Source organism: Athene noctua, chromosome 5 (assembly GCF_965140245.1).
Source record: "Athene noctua chromosome 5, bAthNoc1.hap1.1, whole genome shotgun sequence".
Taxonomy (NCBI): Eukaryota; Metazoa; Chordata; class Aves; order Strigiformes; family Strigidae; genus Athene; species Athene noctua.
Window position 1 is genome coordinate 59287410 of NC_134041.1, and position 20719 is coordinate 59308128.

A 20719-nucleotide genomic window follows, 5' to 3' on the forward strand; every position below is an offset into this window, starting at 1 on the left:
CTGCAGAAAGTCTAGCTCTCTTTGCACTTTGCACATTAAGAATCCAAATACGTTACCAAAGCTGGGATTTTAACCCCCCACAGCTTTAGCACAAAGAAGCACATTAATAAGATACAATTTAGATTTGCATTTTTTAATAAGCAAGGGGATCAAAGAAAATATGAATGCTGAAGGGATGTTAAATCATGTGCAAATTCAAACATCAAGGTATACCACAGAATGAAGACACATCTGCACTAAAGTAAGCGTAGTAAGGTTTTCCAGAAGTTGTCGTGAACAAAATGTTCTTTATGAACTGTTTGCCTGGGCCTAGTATGTCCAGGAGAGAAGCAGATGCGTTCAAGCTGAACCAAATATTTTGGGGATTTGCATATGTTAATGGGTGATGGCAAAGCAGCAGGAATGGTGGAGGACCGGCAGTGAAAGGATTAATCTTTCTAATAGCCTAGTACTGTTCTCATTAAAGACTTTGGCATCTTTCTACATGAATATATGAATATCTTGAACTACCATATATTTTCATTCAGACATTAAGATGGCATATCTCATTAAAGGTGACCACACTGTTATAACCTACTGGGAGTAACCACTAGTATGGGAATACCAACCACAAAAAACGGCTGATGACCTGCCATTAGAAAGGGCTATGTATGCACATCTTCAAATCTCATGAGGCAGCTGAGTTACCTCCCAAATGACAGAATGCAAACCAGTACCAGCACTTCTGCCGTTTGTACATGTCTAGGACAGCTGACAGGTACATAAAGGGATATACAGTTGTTGAAAAGGGCACCAAGAAAACAAGGAGGAAATGGCCTTGACAGGCTAATGACAAACATTCTTTACGGTAAAACTGTTTTACATTTTTTGAAGAATTGAGTTCAGAAGCTAAAGCTGCCTCCAGGCGTGACCAGCATTTACTCATCAGATCACCACAGGCCTTGATGACCTTGGCAATCTTACAAGGATCATATTTTTACATGGATGAACTGTTCCTGAAAAATTTCTCCAAACAAGATTTCTATCAATGTCAGTCACACTTGTCTCTTCATTCTACTTCCCCTTCCTTGATTAAACATATTTATAGGGAACATTTAAGAGAGAAAACCAAACCTTTGCTAACATATAGTTTTAATAAAATTAAATCAATCAATCGTAGAACCAAAATAGTGTTTTGCAGTTACCACACTTTTCACCACTTACATGCTTTGTCCCTCTGTCTATCCTACTGTTTTACTTTGTAAGTTCATCAGGATAGAGTTTATCTTGTATTCCGTGTTTGCATACAGCCTGGCAGAATGGTACCTCGTTCCCAATTGGCTCTTGAACATTATGTAATAAACATGATGAATATGTGGATCATCTCCAACATTCTTACAAAGAGTTATAGAAGATAATACCTTTTGAAGGAATCTCTTTCAACACTTCAGTGTCAGTGTGCAGCAATGGTGTACACTTATTTAAACTTCCAGTCTAGGAGCTTCCCATGAATTTTGAGGGTAAAATGTTCAATGTAATTGGAATACACAGTAAACTATATTCTCTGCTTGCAATTAGACTCAAAAATCCAAAGTAACTTTGTTGCTTCACCGAAAGATGTCAAACTCTGTATGCTTTCACAACCTTCTCCCATCTTCAGAAGAGACTGACACAGAACGAGAAATCTAATCTACAGCTCTTTAAGCATCACAGAAAAAAATGAGAATGGTATTTTTTCTTTCTCTGCATAAATAATGCATAATAGAAATCTATATATTAAGTTAGGGATGAAGTCTGTTCTAGCACCCATGGAGGAGCCTCTACTCAAACACAAATACTGATTTTATAAGCAGAATTCAAGATTTAGTTCTTAATTACCATTTCTTGTCGTGCCTCCATCTGTACTAGACATCAAATTGATACCATGGCACATACATACCTCTCTTGCTACAGTGGAGCTTAATGGAGAGGGAAAAGGTGCAAAAATGTCCTGGAAAGCAGCTGTTATTGGCTGCTGTCCGACAGGGATAGATGGACATCTGTTCTGATTCACAGCAGCAATCTTTCTATTCTTAAATTCCTAACGTGCATAAATTGTAAGAGGCTGAACAGAGCAATTACTCTGTATCTGAACATTATGATTTTTTTTCTTTTTAGTGGAAAATAAACTCAGACAAAAACATCACCAGAAAAACTTTTAAAAAACTTTCCCCAATCATTGCTAATTTTTGACAATGTATTTATTAAGTCATGTTTTCAGTCACAGAAGTACAATAACAAATGGACAAATCTACTGCTTTGAAAGCAATAAATGAGTTAAACTTCTCAATTCAACAATTCAGCTAGTGCCCTGTGAAAATTTTAAAGCTTGGCTGCCTGAATGTAAGATGGCAAGGGTATCACATGGCACAGTAATCATCCTGGATACATACTGGAATTACTCACTAGGACAGATATATCAAGCTTTATTGAGTTGGTAAAAACAAATGGCTATAAAGATCAACTTTGGTTTATGAATCTGGCCCATAGAAAGAAAGAAAGAAACATTTATTCAAATCAGTTTCCAGCACAATAGCTGAAAGCAAGCAACAGACAATAAAACAAATTGGTGCTTGACCTAGTACTATTCTCTGTATTTTAAATATTTTGTAGTACGCACTGTTATATATGTCTTATTCAAAAATTGCTCCATTTAACTGTTGAAACAATACGCTACGATGTTAACGCCACATCTTAACAAAAGCTGTTTTGGATCAGCCAAAGGGGAGAACAAAAAAACCCACAAAATTCTCATTTTCTGTACAGCACTGTCACTAGATATATAGCATGGATACTGAATTGTAAATTATCTAGAATAAAAGAATCACCCTTTTAATGAGTGCAATATATCATGACAATGTCAATTTGATTAATGTAATGGGGCCACATTTCAGAAGAAGGAAATTACAGGTCGTTAGGGTAACTTAAAATTACGTTATAGATTTGAATGATTTTCTTCATTTTGCTAAGAATTTATCAAATATTTTTCTTTCAATATCTTCCGTTTTTCTTTGAAGTCTCACACCATTCTTGCCTCTAGTAAGTTTTAACTCAAAAACTGACAAGTGTGAGTTGTAACACTTTATCTGGTTATACAATATCTGGATTGATTAGAAAAGAAAAAGAAACAACTTGTGAATCTACTACGGAAATAACTTTTAAAATTTAATATAATTATACAAACATATCCCTTTTATTAACATAGATTTTTGTAAACCTACAGTTGGGTAAGTTTTGTGCCTTGGAGATATAAACAAAAAATTACAAGTAAGACAAGGCACAAAAGTTTATAGGATGAAAACGTAGATTTTGGAGGCAGAGAAGGCAGCTTAGGGAAAGTGCACTATAAAAGAACAGATGAAAAGCAAACCAGAAGGATGTGATAACATGGAGAGAGGCAGTTTGGGCAGAATATGTATATGGGGAGAGGGAGAGCAACTGAGATTTAAAGGTAGAGACAAATAGCTTGAATGTGATCTGGTAAGAGATAAGAAGATCTAAAGGAAGCACAAAGCTTACAAAAACAAAGAAACCACTAGCCTGCCAAAAATGAATAATTCCCTATGTTTCTACTCACAGAGTTTTCAAAAATTATCTGGATACAAGGAATGAGATTTTCCTCACTACTGAGGATGGCAGAGAGCATTAATATAAACAGAGGAGAAGCATGGAGCCATCAGGATCATCGAAGATGCCCCCGAACACAGTGACAGATGGATAAAGAGGACATCTATTCATATACACCTATGCAAATGTTTCCTTTTGGGGGCAGAGAGGGAGCCTACTACTTTGTCTCGCAAACACAGGAAGGCATGAAGTGTGATTTCTGTAAGTCCAGTCATCTCAAGTCACAGCGCAAAAGAAATGTGACAGTTAAAACCAATTCAGATCACATCATGTTGGTAGACTAAACACTTGAGTGCTATCCTGCACCTGGAAGGCTGCTGCAGAGGGTGGCTGCTTTGCATGTTATACAACCTTTCTGCCCAGCCCACAGCACATCTCCCAAATACAGTCAGGTTTCAGCACGGCGCACAGTTTTGGAATCTTTCTGTGGGATTATTTTGCCCCATTATCCACAGTTGTTTAAAAGTAAAATTAATTCATCTCTTGACTCAAGCTACCGAAAAAAAAAGACTGATGAAACGCAGAAAGTTGAAGATGAGATTTCCTTATGGATTTCTGCAAAACCTGGTTTGTATTTGATTTGAACCAGGCAAATCATAGTTCAAATCAACAGATCTAAACATAGATTTTTATATTTGGTGTTTGACTAATTCTGGGGTTTTAATCATTACATATTTCTTTTTACTACCACAAAATATTAATGAATTTATCATTTATTCTCCTAATATCTCAGAGGAGCAACATTATAGTTCAATTTATAGCTAAGGAATCCAGGCACAGAAAAACTATTTATGAATTGGTCAGACCACACATGAAATCTTTGTATTTACAAGTGATTTAAAGAGATGCCATGAGGAGAAATCTTAGGTCCTCCAGTAATTTCTTGATCGTAACACCATCTTTCCGTACAAATTTTTGATATATCCTAAGGTCTCAGCTGACATTGCAAATAAATGGACCCAGGCATTGTCCCACACATTAAAATAATGATTCTTTTGTGGGTCTCAAAATCCAAATTCTAATAAAGCTTTTAATGTCACTTTTTACATTGTTAAGAAATCTTTTTCATGCATTTTAGAGAAAAAAAGCCCAACTATTCTTGAATTATATCCCAAGTAAATTTGAAACTTGCATTTTCATCTAGCTAGTGATTCATCAGTCAAAGCCATGTTCCCAGTCTGACAGACTTCCCAGTAACATTTACAGAGGAAGCCAAGGTTAATTTTGTTCAAATGTGGACAGTTGAACTGAGCTCTTACCCCAGTTAAATCTTTTCTTCTTAAAATGTCCATGACATGTTTTCAGCAAACAACCTTGAAAAGGCTGAACACTTGACTTGCCAGTGGTAAAACAATGATCCCTAAACCGTAAACCAATACACAACATTATACAGCATAACAAAGACTACTTTAAGTCTATTTTGCTGTGTTATATTTCTAAATGTGTTAAAAATCAATGACCAATGTACAGTTTAGAAAAAATATATATACTATCTTTAAGCCACCAGACATTTAGAAATTTCAAAGCACTGTGGACCACTAGGCATTTAGCCATATATAGATTTATGAAGTTCTTATTATGCATACTGTTTTTAATTAGGTATGATTTTAACATGCTCTCTTTGAAAGCATAGAGACATATGTCAATAACAACTATGAATGATTAATTCTTCTGTTACAGGATCTTAATTTACTAAGCAGGTAACATAAATTTGTCTATATTGAGTCCTAGGTATATTACAAAAATAGAGGGCCAGGTCACTGTCTACATTAATTTGATAAACAAAGTGATGTTTTTCATTATTAAAATGTGGTTCCCTGAAGTACAGATTAAAAAAGATGAAAGGACACTAAAGAAAACAGAGGTCAATGAGATTCAGCTTTGCACTGCATTGCACAGAAGTAATCCCAATGGCATGCAATCCAAGATGACTTCTGAAAAAACAGATGAAATCTGTCTGAATAGAATAGACCTCCAAAAAAAATACCACCTCCTTCCATGTGTACATTGTAGTGAAAGAACTCAAGGAAGGAGGAAGTAGGGGAAGGGTATCTATCGGCAGAGGTTTGTGAAGCCAAAATGCAGCTTCTGTAGACAGAAATGCCCTGCAAAAAGGTCTGATGGCATCAGGTCTGCTCTGCAGGTCTTCAGGTATCAGCTCCAGTGCCTAGGGAACAGTCAGTGTCCAAATCAACTAGAGGCATAGAGAAGTGAGCACCTGATAAGTGAAAGATGCTCTCAGTAGTAGAAAGATACTGAAAGTTCATTAGCATCTGGAAAAACTAGTTCAGTGTCTTTGGATCCTACAGAAATTCATAAGAAGTTAATCAGATTCCTATTTATCACTAATATTCTTCTATGGTAATATTATTAAAAAACTCCCTTAGTGTGCTATTTAATAGTCCAGCTTGGCATGATGTGCTATTTTCTATCGTAGTCTGTCAGACAAACTTACTCTGAAACTAGGGCAAACTACTCTGTAGCTGAGACATGATCTAAGATGTTTCCACTCATGATCAAAACTCACAGTTACACGGCTGCCACTTATTTTTAAGACTATTCAGCTAAGCCATCCTTGACTTGGAATGAAAAGAAAAAGAAGAAACTTTGCCGGTCAAAAATTGCACATTTTTACCAAAAGGACATTTAACATGTTCTTCTTGTGCATAAATGCATCAATATACAGGGACATATATACACACTAGGTATACAGTGGAACCTGAAACTCAACATACTGCTATATAGTAGCATTTTGTAATTAGGGTTAAGTGCAAGAAGACTTTACATTGTTCAGCTGCTACAGTAAGCTGATAATGCTGTTCTTCCATTACCTCATGAGAACATAAATACGAAAACACAGTCTCTTCTGTAATGTGGAGTACGCAGAGAGATTGAGAGACAATGGGAGGGAGAGCGTGAAAAATGGCAGAGGTCACTTCGTAATGAATAAAGAAAAAAAACCACTGCTAATTTCCCAAGGGGTGGGTATATTTAACTGTCACATCCGGAATCCATGTTTAAATATCATTAAGGGAGTTGGTTTTCAAAGACAGGTTATAAACTGAAGTGTTCTGAAATCACCATGCAACACTGTTTACACAGCAGAGTGGCTTTAGTTTTACAGCTGCGTGTTGGATACCGATAGCCACAAGAACCAGTAACCCCACAGGGACACTCACATGGATGTCCTCCCTGCCAAAAAGGGACACTCACAAACACAAAGAGCTTAACACCAGCCAAAGAACTTGAAAGTCTCAGACACAGTTCTAGAGCTATTAGTACAACAATAGCCTCTCCTGGGCCAAAAAAGCCACGTCAAAGTACTGCTTTCATAGATTCTCATCATGGTAACTACACTCCAGCCAAGCAAGTGGCTGAGAGAGCAGCAAAAGACAACAGTAGGAATTTTAGTGATGCGGCATTTGAAAAACACTTCACATAGAAAAGTCTTTGTTTTCAGATGTCTAGCAAAATGCAGGTCTCAGTTTACTCAAATTCTTTACTCCAAAAAATGTCTTCTAAAGGCATTCAAGGTTAGTGGGAACTCTGAATTGGTAAAGGGCCTCAAGATTCAACCTCTATTCATCTGTGCATACATGCACTTCACGTTGCATTTAAAATCCCCTAAAAAAAACCCACCAAGTTAACTTCAGTAGTTTTTTAGAAAGGTCAAAAGTTCTTTGATTATGAACAACATTGGTGAAGCAGTTTGGACTGCTAGTGTAAACATCTTTAGCATTATGGTAAAGATGAAAAGATAGAGAGCGGCAGACAAGGTACAAACAAAGACACTGTATTTCTCCTGCAAATGCATATGTGAATTCTGCATGTGCTAGTTTGCTTTGAGCTATGTTAGGTCATGCCGTGTGACACACATTTGATTTGATATAAGATTTAGAAGGACACACCTATCAAAATATGTTTATAAACTGCCTGCAGAATTAGTCAACTGCATTTTGCCTACATCTGAAGTAGATGTGGGATGTTTATTTGTAGACCCAAAGGCTAATTGAAGTCAAGGAATGCTGTTGGATTCATCTTTTGTAGGAAAAACAACTAGTGTTCATTCTATTGCCACCATCTTTATCACGATTTTGTTTGACTATGGAAATTTTTTTTTTTAAGGCTATTTCCCTCAGCCTGTTAGAATAATATAGTGCAACATCTTTGCTTAGTTATTGCTTTTAAATTCCAACACAGCAGAGAAAAAAATAAGATAAATTAAAAACCAAAATGGATTGATCTGTTTACATCTGTACACAGGAACACTGGAATGAATGACACTGATTGCCATTATAAAACACCACTTACACTTGAGTAAATGAGGTGATACACTCTATTGGAAGACTATATCTGTATCTTAGAGAGCAGTGTTTAAAATAGCAGCATACACAGTTTGTGTTTATAGAAATTCATACTTTAATTTCCACCTATTACTGCATGGATCTGTACAAGCCAATTTTTACCTGATAAAAAGGTGTTTCAAAGAAGAATGCCTGCGGGCTTTCATCTGCTTATAGACCTCCTTTCTTTTATGTCAATGTCCTCAGAAAGAGGACAAAGAGAAAAAGGTACACAGCTTGGAAGAGACTATTCCTATATAAGGGAAGTTTAACATACACTCCCATCTTCCTCTGGTGTGGTATAATAGTCTGGATTTTCTCCCATGCACCCAAGGACCCACAAACCCACTTCCTTGTGGTACTTCTAAAATGAAGTGCCACACAGCCACTTTTGAGTTTAAGTCATCAGAAGAAAACATGCTCCACAGGTAATGTCTGAGGGGTATAGGTAATCCATGCAATTTTAATTCAGTTGATATTTTAGGTTGGATTTTAATTCTGTGTTTATCTGCAGACAAAAGATTACATTCTTAAAAACATGCCTGAACTGTTCAAGTGAAACAGAGATCAAAATGCTAATTGAGTCTTTTCCCAGAAAGGTTTTGCTTAGATCTGTGAGAATACAAAAGGCCAGTTAATGGAAATATATGCAAGAAATTTTGTTTATTCGGTTCAAATCATATAGACAGGTTAATTAAAAATTCACAAAGCATTTGTTTTCTGTGTATCAAGCCTAGGGGTTCCTGGTGTGGTGTTTAAACAGGTGCATAAAAGAGCAATGAAGGGAAAATAGATATGTATCCTGAAAGAGAAATTTAAAAAGAAAATCAATATCCTAGGCAATAGAAAAGATGAATTTATCATTTGTGCATGCAAATGAGAGGGTAGTTGGGATAAGAGCTAATGTAAATTTCTTATTCTTTTTGTAGTCCAGTCCATTCTAAGACTTCAAATTTCAGCATACTATAATGAAATGATAAAGATCTGTATCATAAGAAGCCCCCAGGCAAAGAAAAATGTGAGAGATAGTGTGTTCCTCCCCACACAGTGCACAGAGGCCACCTTGTTAGGGAGAAGGTGGCCAAGGGCCAAATAGAGCTAGATTCTCTCCCTCTGCAGCCCCGAGAACAAGTAATGCACTTCCAAGGAACAGGTAAGTTTGGGTACATTCCTTTTGGAATTTACTAAGGATAACGGAACAGCCCAAGTTGGAAGTAACCTCAAAAGATCATCTGGTCTAACCTTAATTAAGGGTACTCAGGACTGGAGTGAGTGCCACAAAAGGACTGTACAGCCAGAGATACTACAGACCTGACACTGAAACCAGCTCCAATGGAAGCTGGTAATTTCATATTCTGAAAACATCTTTTCAATTTAAAGAAAGACTCTTCTTATTTGATATTTATAGATATAACCAATTTCCTTTTCTTATGTTCAGATCCAAAGTATTTAGGCTCCCAAAAGGATGAAAACATAGGATCTGAAACAGTAACTTGGCATACAGGTACTTTGTTTGACTGAGGCTCTGAAGTTTAAGCCAATTCTCATCGAAGTCAAGAAGAATATTTCCATAGATTTTATGGGTAAAAACACTGATGTGTCATCAACTTGTATTTTCTATTTTCTCACTGTTCCATAAAAGGCTGTTTAATACGTCTATTGTTAAATCTAAGATGGGAAATATTTCTAGCTGGCACACTTGAAAGGAACAGCTCTGTTCTCCAAAGGAGAGACAGATCAGCTTTAACTTCCAGAAGACTGTGGTCTCCTTCAGAACAATTTGACGCAAGGGCCACTGCACAGGCAAATGCAGACATCAGCTCACAGCTCAGCTACAAAATACCAAAAAGGCATGCCTCCAGTGGCAGACACCCTAAGCAAGGGGCACAACATTACTATATAATTGATTCTGTTAGAGTAACAGGGTCTTTCTGCATCCTATGCTCCAGAATTCTGTATTCTTTCAAGAACAGAAAAAGGCAGCCTTAAATGCATGTACAAAGGAGATAAACTTTGAAGAATGAAAGGGATGAAGTAACAGAGGAGAGGTGATGAAAGTAGTAAATGGCATATGTAAACACATGCTGAACTAACACAGAAACAGAAGATAATGAACAGGAAGCAGATCACTCGAGTCATTTATAAAAGAATTCATGTAACATGCAGAAGAACTGCTTTAAAATTATCTAAAAAGATTACATGCTGATTTTTTGCATGTAGAATGCTGAGTATGCAAATATGATTCATAAAATACAGGTTTTACAAGATTTTCAAGCATACCGTTTTGTCCCCCCCTTTCTTACAAGTACAGAATTTTACTGTACTTTGCCCACTTTTTACCATTTCCCTGGACACAGTAACGATATTAAAAAAGCAAACAAGGATAACTGATATTCCAGCAAGACAAATCTACTACAGTCTGAACTGGAAGCTCTCTTTGGCAAGACAGGAATTGCAACCATTAATTCTTTCAGAAAATAGGCTTCTACGAAAATAAAAAGCACATTAAGAGCAAAACGGTATACCACGTTACCTCATGTCATACTTCTCAATAAAAGCAATGATTTTTCTAGAAATATTCGACAAACACGAGCTCATTCTGAGTTACTGGTAGCCGAGGAAATGTGGCAACTCTGAAAATCACTTTGATCTGAGTACCTTGAGAGGAACTGAAGTGCATACCTTCACGGATGCAGGTTTGACAAATTTGGCCACTGTTTCCCAGCCCTTATGGTGAAGTGCAAAAAAGTGAAGTGCACATAAAGTAAATGCAGAATTGTCCTGTTGAAGCTGCTGGGGTGGAGGTGTTTGACACAAATCAAAACCCCAAATCAAAAAATAACTGAGGAAATAACACAACCTCCACCTCTCAGCTGCTCTTTACAACTTTTCTAACGTGGCAAAAAACCCTAAAATTGACAACACTCCTGTCATAACATGAATGCCATTAAGAACTTTTCAGGGCATCTGCAAAGCTTTGAAAAGTCATGTCATATCCATGCTGCTGTAAACTGGGAAATCTGGGAACAGAAGCACAGGTTAGCACCAACTTCACTTTTTAAGGAAGAAAACACAGCAGGATTGGAGCCAGAGGGGCACTACAGCAGCTGAGTCCGCTCCTTTCTAAATCCAGAAAACAAAGTAGGAGCAAACATTAAACAACAGAGGGGATATGACCTTTACCTCTGCCAGAAGAAGAGGAGAAAGGGTAGAAATAGGAAGGCAGAAAATTAACATAAGGAGGACACTTCACCTTCCACTTCAGGCATGGTTATGCAACTCTGAGAATATGCACAGACTGTGCAAAGAAGAAAGCAGAAAGAAGCAAAAGAGCAGCAAAAAAGGTGTAATCTCTGAGATATTTACAAGTTAAAAGTTTGTGTCAAATCTAGGCTTTAGACTGTGCTCTAAAACAAAAACTGGTGAAAGCTGCAAGTGCAAAGAAGGAAAATTACATTCCATCTGAGGGGTTGTCAGAAGGTCAGACTTCCACCCCTTGTTTCCTTTCTCAACTTTAAATGCAGTTCCCTGTTAGTAGCCATCTAGAACCAGCTTTCCAGTAATGTTTTAAACACACCTGAGCAGACTATTAGATGGAAACTAAACACTTAATCCAAAATTTTGAAGTTCCAGGCCCCTGCTCAGCTGCTACAAAAGAGAGACACTTAAGGTCCATAAGCACTTTATTTACAGCCCTGAAGTTCCCATGTGTTTGAGGTTAGACCTTGGACTCTCGGTCATGGCCATATTGCCACTTTCATGTCACTAAACTATATTCCGAGTTTAGTCTCTGTACTTGTCCATAACTTCGCTGTTAAGGGGCAGAGCAGCTTTCCACTTAGCTGATAATGAAGTCCCTCAAAGTCCATACAGGAAATGTTCTTTCTCCCAGACCTAAGAAGCTTAAAGCCTGCTGGAATTTATTTGAACTTGCTTAATAAACTGGGTGCTGCAAAAAATGCAGTCATTTTAATACATGTCCAGGACAGAAAATGAGATAGCGACAGTCATCTGATTCAATTATTTCTGTTAAACGCATAAGCAATCCTTGGAACAGAGCTAGACCTGTACTCCACTTCCCCAGGAGAAGGCTGACCACTAGGTTACAGAATCATTTTTACTCTTACATTCTCTCACCTCCTTTTTGTCACATGGTGTCAGTCCTTGTGTGGACATAGGGCCTAATTAATTTTGCCAGTCTGACATACTATAAGTGTCCAAATACATTCAAGCAGCTTCCAACTAGGGGGGAAAAAAAAAAAAAAAAGACATTCGAACCTAGCAAAACTACCCTCCCCCTCAAGTTTTTGAACTGCATCCATCACAGCACTGTCTCTAAACTTGAGGGCACAGGAAAATTCTGATTAAATGGACAGGGCTTGGAACAAATCCAAAACATCAAACCTCAAGCTTAGTTAAAAGGTACCTACTACTGTGTAGGACTTATTCTCAGTGCTATGTAGATCTTAAACTAAAATAAAGACAGAACTGTACAAGGCTTGTTTAAAAAAGAAGTAAAGACCTTATTTTTCGAGTACAAATTGTATGTGACTTTAATAGTATGAATTCTGTCAAGTGGTCCATAGAATAAATTTGCACACAGTTCAACATAACATGTGCACATTAAATAGGATTTGGCATTAAAAGACCCAACACTGAATGGAAATCGAAAATAAATGCCCACATTCTCCCCAGAAGACTATTCACCCCAAGGCCTTAGGCATTAATTTAAGTGAATGAGGAAGCCACTAGGGCAGCTGTCGGTAGCTTATTTGATTTGTGAATAAACAATGGCTTCATTTTAAATGCTATTTACTCCTACTCCATACTAATGTAAAAATCAAAAACACAAAAAAGAACTGACTATTTAAAAACACACATTTTTAAGAAGACTTTTATATTGCAAAGTTCTTCATTTCAACATGGTAAGAAAATAAAATAGTAAGAACTTCTGTTGCATTATTAATTTTAACTGCTACTAATGTTAAGAAGCCCTGAGGTTGTATCTTATACTTAATTGATATTGTGCATTTGGCTGTATATTAATGAGAAGTTAGGGTACCATAGGTCATTCCAATAAAATCTTTGGGCTTGTCAGCTTGAATTATGTATCTTTACATCTGTACAAAACAGTGGCAATATGATAATTACAGTAGTTGATACACGTTGTTGTAACTTGTTAGTACAATCAGGTACATCATGTCCAACATGCAGATGACAATCCAGTCTGGCACTAATAATCCATCAAACAGATTATTAATTATGAACAGTTTCTATGCAAAGAGAAGCATTTAGCTGCACAATGAATTTTCAGATTGGAGCACAGTAATTTCTTCTTGATACTATACAAATTTAATTACGACACAAAACCACCATCTCCCTGGCACTACAAGGTGAAAATGAAGACTTTTACCCTATACATTGATATACAAAGTGCTGAACTTTATGTGTAGGTGTGCCTGTGGGTTTTCAGATAATTACATATATAACCTCATGCAACCATTTTGGTTTCATATAAAACAGCTTAATTTCACCAAGATTCAGATTTATATGTAGGTTTTACCTTGTGCAGAATTCAGAGAGCATCTGTCTAGAAAGATGCAGCTCTACACCCTTCCTCTTGCAGAACATGCACACTGAACACTTTTTAGTTTCCATGTAATTTGTAATTTAAAAGACAATGGAACCCAGCTGCCCCAATCCTCACTCAATTTCTATTTCACATATAGACATCTTGCCCTATGATCAGATTCCTGTTTGACATGTAATAAAGGTATGGGAGTCTAAGATAAGATGAAGAATTTACATAAAAGGAAAGGAACTGTTCCAAACAATAAGCAAATTGTATCTGTTCATGAATGCAAAACCTGACTATAAAGCAAACTGAGTGCAGAAGTTAAATATGCCTTTGTGCAACTGGCACTTAGAACCGCCAATAACCCAAGATGAAACTGTCCTTGAAAGCATTGCAGCGACAATCTATGGATAAATTGTTCTTGAACAATTTTTCCAATATACATTAAGCACAAAAAGGCTCACACAATACAAGTTCAGCCTTCTTGGTTTTCTTGGTAAACATGAATATTCTGGATAGCAAAAGAAAGGAAAAAAAAAGTCCCACTGAGTAGTTCCCATGCTGATCTCTGCTGCTAAGATCTAAACCTAGAAAAACTGCAATGAGATCCAAAAGGTGCTCTGAATTTACAGTCTGTTTGTAAAATCAGAATCCAGCCCTACATATTCAAATACATGGCCTCCAAAGGCCTGAGCCCAGATATATATTACATATGAACAAATATTTTTACCTTATTCATTTCAATTCACACAGGATGTCCTGCACAAAATAGCAGGGTTTAGGGAAAGAAAAAAACATGAAAAAAAGCAGACTGCAGGTACTCCTGTCCCTGTGCAATGACACAGTCCAACAGCTCAAGACATTTCCATGCACAACTCAATTGTGTAGCACATGTGGAGGAAGGGAATCCAGCTCCTCCCAGCATTTGCTGTTCATGGTTATATGAGATCTTATGTGCACACCAGTTCCAGCTGGACTGCCAGATGTCTGAGATTTATGGACATATGGCAGCCTACACGGTAGCATCTAAACTTTTAGGACATCCACAAAACCTAGACTAATCTGTTAAATTCTTGAAATCTACATGGACAAGAACTCTGTGTACAAAAGGGAATGTGTCCAGGAGGATGCAGATGACTGGTGGTCGACACGGATTAATGGCCCAAACAATCTACAGTCTCATATGCACAGAGAAGCCATGATTCCCACTAATTTTCTTTCTGAGTTACAAAGCAGAGCTCACCAGGTTGTGAAAGGGTATATTGTATGTATTAAGAGCATACTGGCTGTAAGCATGTTTTGTCTTCCTGAGGTATTGTTCAGACATTGCAGTTCCACATTTCCTCCTTCATGGGCTGATATTTAACAAAGGACACATAAAGGAGCCCCAGCTGAGCAGGTCAGGGGCGGTGTATTATGGACAATAAATTGTTGCATCTACAGTAAAGGATAAAGATAAGAAAAGAAGTTGGAATGAGTTGCTTGAAAAATTTTATCTCATCTATGGACTCAGATCTACAATGGAGTTACACATTACACGAAGTTTCAGCACATTACCCCTGCTGAGCTGCAGTCGCTGTCTGTGCGCACGCTCTGGGGGAGCAGCATCAGGTAGGGTAAACTACATCCGTCGTTAACTTCTGAACCACAGTTTTCTGTGCCAGGCTTCAGAGAAACATGAACCACAGCAGAGCTGGGGGAGGAGTTTCTGGTGGCTAATTTGACTTACTGGAACAATCCTTCTAAAGCATCTGTATTTTCATCTCTTATTTTGTTCAAGTGTTTAAGCAAAAGAATTCTGCTTCTGAGCTCTTGGATTCAAAAAATTAAGCACTGAATCTGTATTTCAGTACCTAAACAGAGCTGGCCTGTTTCTCAGTATGATCAAAGTCATACACTTTCAACCAGTGCTTTTCAAGTTCTTTCCCACTCTTCAAAAATTATTCGTCTTTTTCCTTGCATAAAGAATGCTCAGATTAATAAGACAAGGAAGAAATGTCCTTGTAAAAGAAAAAGAGAGGGACAGACATACAGACACCACACTCACTTATGGCTAACAACGGGCCTTTTCATTAATTATCTTCCTAATGATGGATTCTCGAACAATACTGCAAAATTTCATTCAAAATCAAACTACTCGCTGGGGAAAGAGTGCATTTTATCTTACTCCCTCAAGAACTCTGAAGCCATCTTCCTCATATTTATATTCTAATCTTTCTATGCTCACTTGTAAAAGCTGATAATTAGGAAAGCCTCTTTGATGGTCAGAGGCTGCACACTATTTCTGTGTGCATGGTAACAGGATGAATCACTGGCTGCACTAATCCTGTAAGAGTGTTAAAGGTCCCATGTGACAGTTACTGTGAATGCTAAACCTGCCCTATATTATGCTATTTCCCACTAATCCTAAGAAAATTAATGTTAATTTATCATGAAAAAAAGGTTAATTATACATTTACTTCTGATTTAGGCACATTAGACCAGACTCACAAATAATACCAAGGGGTTTTTTATTGGTTTTTTTTTAATTATTATTTTAAACAGGAGGATTTCTCTTTTAGCATCCAACCAGGGGCTACACTCCAAATTCTTATTGAGTTGGGGGGTCATGCTGCAGAGGCAGGACAACGACAAGACCCAGTGGTAATTCTAATCATCCTTCTGATCCAGTTTAAAAAAAACTTTGGCTTTTGTTCTTTACGCAAAACTTGCAACAATATATCTGCTTCAGCTCTTCTGCTACTAGCTTTCAAGTATAGAGTGAATGCCAATCCTGATTCAGAAAACAGATTCAAGTTATGAACTTTTCATTGCTTATTGAAGTAGTAACTTATAGAATAAAATTTGTTCCTTTATGAAATGTTTTCTTGTAATTAAATCACAGCATTTACTTGACATGAACAAAGCCCTGTATTTTGAATGATTTATTAATACTAGCAGACTCTAGTGAGGCCTTACGTACAATCCTGGCATTTTAACCAGGGTCACGTAATAGCTGTACTACATACCCTACAAATCAACTTTGAGAGATTGTTCCCTGTTCATCCAGGAAAAGTGGGAGCTTGTTGTAACAGGCTGTTTGTAAGGTGGTTCAAAGCATCTCTGACAAAGGAAGCGATAAATGAATAGAAAGATCTTTTGCTGAACTACACAGTATATCAATCCCAATACTGATGCAGCTAACTGGTTCTTGTACGACTTGGCCACCTACTCTGTTCAAAACTACACGGACATGCAATTTTTATGCTGTGGATTATGAGCAGCATACCTTTTTCAGACTAAACATTTAGACCTTTAGCTATTATATCTTCTTAACAGGTACCACAGTTCCCATAATAAGGCGCCAAAAAGGGGCAACTTCTTTTGACAAGAGTTAACCCAAAACCGCATTTCATATAATGTGTCTTTTTTTAAAAAAAGTGGTTTTAATAGCCACTGTTGCCTAAAAGACAATGCATTTTTTCACATTATGCTTAATAGTCACTTGTATGCTGGGAGCATGCCCTAAAAGGCTCCCACCTGCCCCAATGTCTGATCAAGTTCATTTATGACCAAATTCACACCCAGTTTTGGCAGGTGCAGCTCCATCAACTATATAATCTTGTATTTTTCTCTAATTTGCCACTTGTCTTAACTGTTGGAACTAGAAGTGTTTAAAGCAATTACTTTGAGGGCTATTTAGAATACTGTTTAGACAGGCTATCTCATAGTGAAAACCATAGAACCTTGTCTATTCAAAAGTGCATAATACAAGACAATAAGTGTTTGGGTTGTGGGTTTTTTGTTTTGTTGTGGGTTTTTTGTTGTGTTTTTAAGATCAACAAGCAGTTGGTTTAATTATTAGGTTATGTACCTTAATCAACATCCATGTCTTCTGAACATGTCCCTGCTGCAAGACTCAGTCTTCATCTACCTTGGTACTTTTTCAAGCAGATCACTATTTGCATGTTTGGGCTGTTTTCCTTGCCCACAACATGAAGCGAAGAGGAAGGGGATTATGAACAAGCGGTTTAATTCACATGAGGCAGGCTCCTTAACGTCTAAACAGAAAAAAAGCTTTCCCTAAGCCTCTCCCTTACTGCTGAAGTGTTCTTCCTAAAATTATCTTTTGGTCCGGTGCTCTACTATCTCCCTGTCCCACCACACAGAAGCACCTGCATATTCCTTAAATTTGGCACAGTATGTGTAGTACTGCACAGTATCTGTCAGGAGAAAATACCAGTGGGTCCCCCACTGCTTCCAGCCAAAAACCAAACAACAAAGGCAATAATGTACATTTCTCAGTTACAGAAGTTAAAATTTAATTGACCAGAAATGGAAGAACCTAAACAGACAAACCATATCATTTCTATATATCCAACTTTTTTCTCTGGTAAACTTTAACTTCTGCTACCTCATTTATAGTTACATGCATACTTTTATAACGTGACATGGATTGGGTCCAACTATTATTACTAAAATAACATTTACATTTGTGCCTACTTCAATATTAGATGTGCCATCATAATGTGTGATGAAAAACCATCTGAAATTCAGCTGATTTTCAGAAAAATTATAACACCCAGTTATTAAAAGACAGGGTCTATCCTACTTCCTGTATCTTCCAATAGCCTTTTGAAACCATTTCTCTGCTTAATATCCTATAAATTTTTGTTAGAAACATTCTCCAGTGCCTGTGATAGGAAAACTGTGCTGAAAATCAATAGTCTGCATACTTCTTTGCCTCCAATGCGTTATATATCATAATCCTGTTTTATAAGAGTCTAAAATGTTCTAAAATGAGATTCAATTTTAAGATTCAGAATTCAGACTAATAGGTTTTAATTTAAGAAAATATCTGTCACTGTGAATAGGCAAACAAATGGATTAGATTCTCCAGTTTTATTCCTTAGGCCATAAGTGTTAATCTCTCAGCAGAACCAACATAATATACCACTATAGATTATCAAAAGTGACTACTCACTGCCGTGAATTATTCATTTGAAAGGTTATGCACCAGTGATAATATAAATTATATTTGAAAAATATTCATATAACATTTTAATAAGCTTTAAAAAATGATTTCTTTCCCAGTGTTTAAACTAAAAATAATATTTAGTGTCTCAGAAAGAATTATGGATTTATTGGATGTGTTCAAAAGTCCTGCCATAAGGTATCTGAGACTTAGGGGGAACTGATCATCTGAATGCTCTTTAAGATGTTCTTGCTCCATAAATTAAAGATAATACACATACATTTCTCTCAAAGGCCTCTAATCAAATTATTCTCATGCATCTAAAGAACTCATGACTGTTTACAATTTATGATAAACCCCAGGAATTCTTGCCTATTCTGCCAGAGAAAAGGATCTCAAGGAAGGACTTAGCACCCAGGACAGGCAAGCATATGCACCGACACTGTGTTTTGCATAGCAAGGGAAGAGAAGCTCAAGTTTCATTAGCAATGCTCAGTGCAGCACCTGAAACCAGTCCAGTGTGGCAGTGTATCTGCACTGCCCCTCCAATACAATAAACTGTCTGAAAAAGAAAGGTTTTTAAGATTTTGAAAGCCTAGTAAGAGCTTTTAGAACATAGTGATTTGGGGTATGTTGGCAAAAAGTACCTAATAGACACTGATGACGAAGCCTGATTTTCTCAGTATCCACTCACAGAAGTGAAGGCCTTTTTAAAAGAAAGTTTAATAGATACTCTGAAATTGAAACATAAAAAGTCTCTACTTACATTTGAAAACCTTAGTCTTCAATTCTTACATCATCTTAACATTGCTAAGTGAGACTTTTGATTTATCCTAGTGTATAATACAAGATTTGATAATAGCTTGAATAGGTTGAATCACGCAAGAAAAATTTAGAAGTTCTTCATCTACTCTTTGATAGCAACATTTGACAGCTTTTTCTACTCGCCCAATGCTAATAATCTGAATCAAGTTAGACCTCGCCTGAGGAATGAACCCTATGCACTGGACAGAATAACTAAACCAAAATCTAAGGATGCTTCTAAGCCGCAAGAATGGAATGTCAGGATGTCCCACTTCAGCTTCCACTAATTAACATAGATTCTTTCTCCTAAAAATCAGAAACCATCATTTTAATTACATATGTAATGAGGAAGCTCTTCTATTTAAAAAATATTTCTTATCTTGCCTCTTCCGGTATAGTGCATATGCACTTCGGGGTTTTTTGTCTTCAGGCTCCATAATTATTCTAAATATTCCATTTAAAATCCCCTTCCGAACTCCATATTCAATAGGGTTTTCATTTGTGTATTTGATTTGTGGTGCAGCTATATAACAGCCAATATTTGCTCTTCTTTCCTACCATGGTTGTCCACTGTAGGATTGGACAGGCGAACACTTCCTTTTTCCTCCTTCTGTTTTCATTGATCTCCAGTGCAAAATCTCAGCCAGTCCTCCTCCTTACTCCTTTCTCAGTGAATTCACCCACCCTCAGCTTCCAGCACCATTTCGACGCTGATGAATCACTGATCTTCACTTGCATCTTTCATTTCCCCTATGTTGCAGGCTATCTCACACCTTTGCCTGCTTCTCAAACACACAATTTTTATGTCAAAGTCAGCCTCTTGAAAATTGAACTTCTTATCTCTTCTTCCAATTCTCACCTCCGTGCCATTACTGTTGACAATACCACTATCTTTCTCAATTCTCTAGATTTCAAATTTCATGGCCTATTCAACTCTTTCCTCCATCACTTGATCACATCTCAAGCTGTCATCAAATCCTAAAAGTACTTTTCTGTGATATCTCCAATATCCACCCTGTCCTTTCCAATCCTTCGACTAAAATCTTTGTCCAAGACTTCACATTACTTGCATCAGCTACAGAAAATTCCTGTTTAAGGTCTTCTTCCCCATGCTCCAATATATGAAAACTATAGTTGCTAAAATAATTACCCTCTTTGCCTTCATTGACCACATCACTATAGTCACCCGCTAAAAAACAGTTACATGAAGTTACCCATACCCTTCTGTATTAACTTTAAGGTCCTGACACTTACTTCCAAAGCCTTGCACTTCTCCACTTTTATTTTTTCTACATTTATCTCTCTTTTTCTGTTCCTTTCTTTTTCTTACAGAGTGGCTTACTACTACTTTATTAATAGTTTTTCTGCTTCTCTCAAAACTTCATGCATGCCACCACA

At 37.0% G+C, this 20719-nt stretch overlaps 1 protein-coding gene across 1 annotated transcript in view; it reads right to left on the minus strand.

Moving 5' to 3' along the window:
• The window catches only part of GFRA1 (GDNF family receptor alpha 1), a 144858-nt gene that overhangs the window by 76951 nt on the left and 47188 nt on the right, over positions 1-20719 (minus strand). The window lies entirely within an intron of this gene.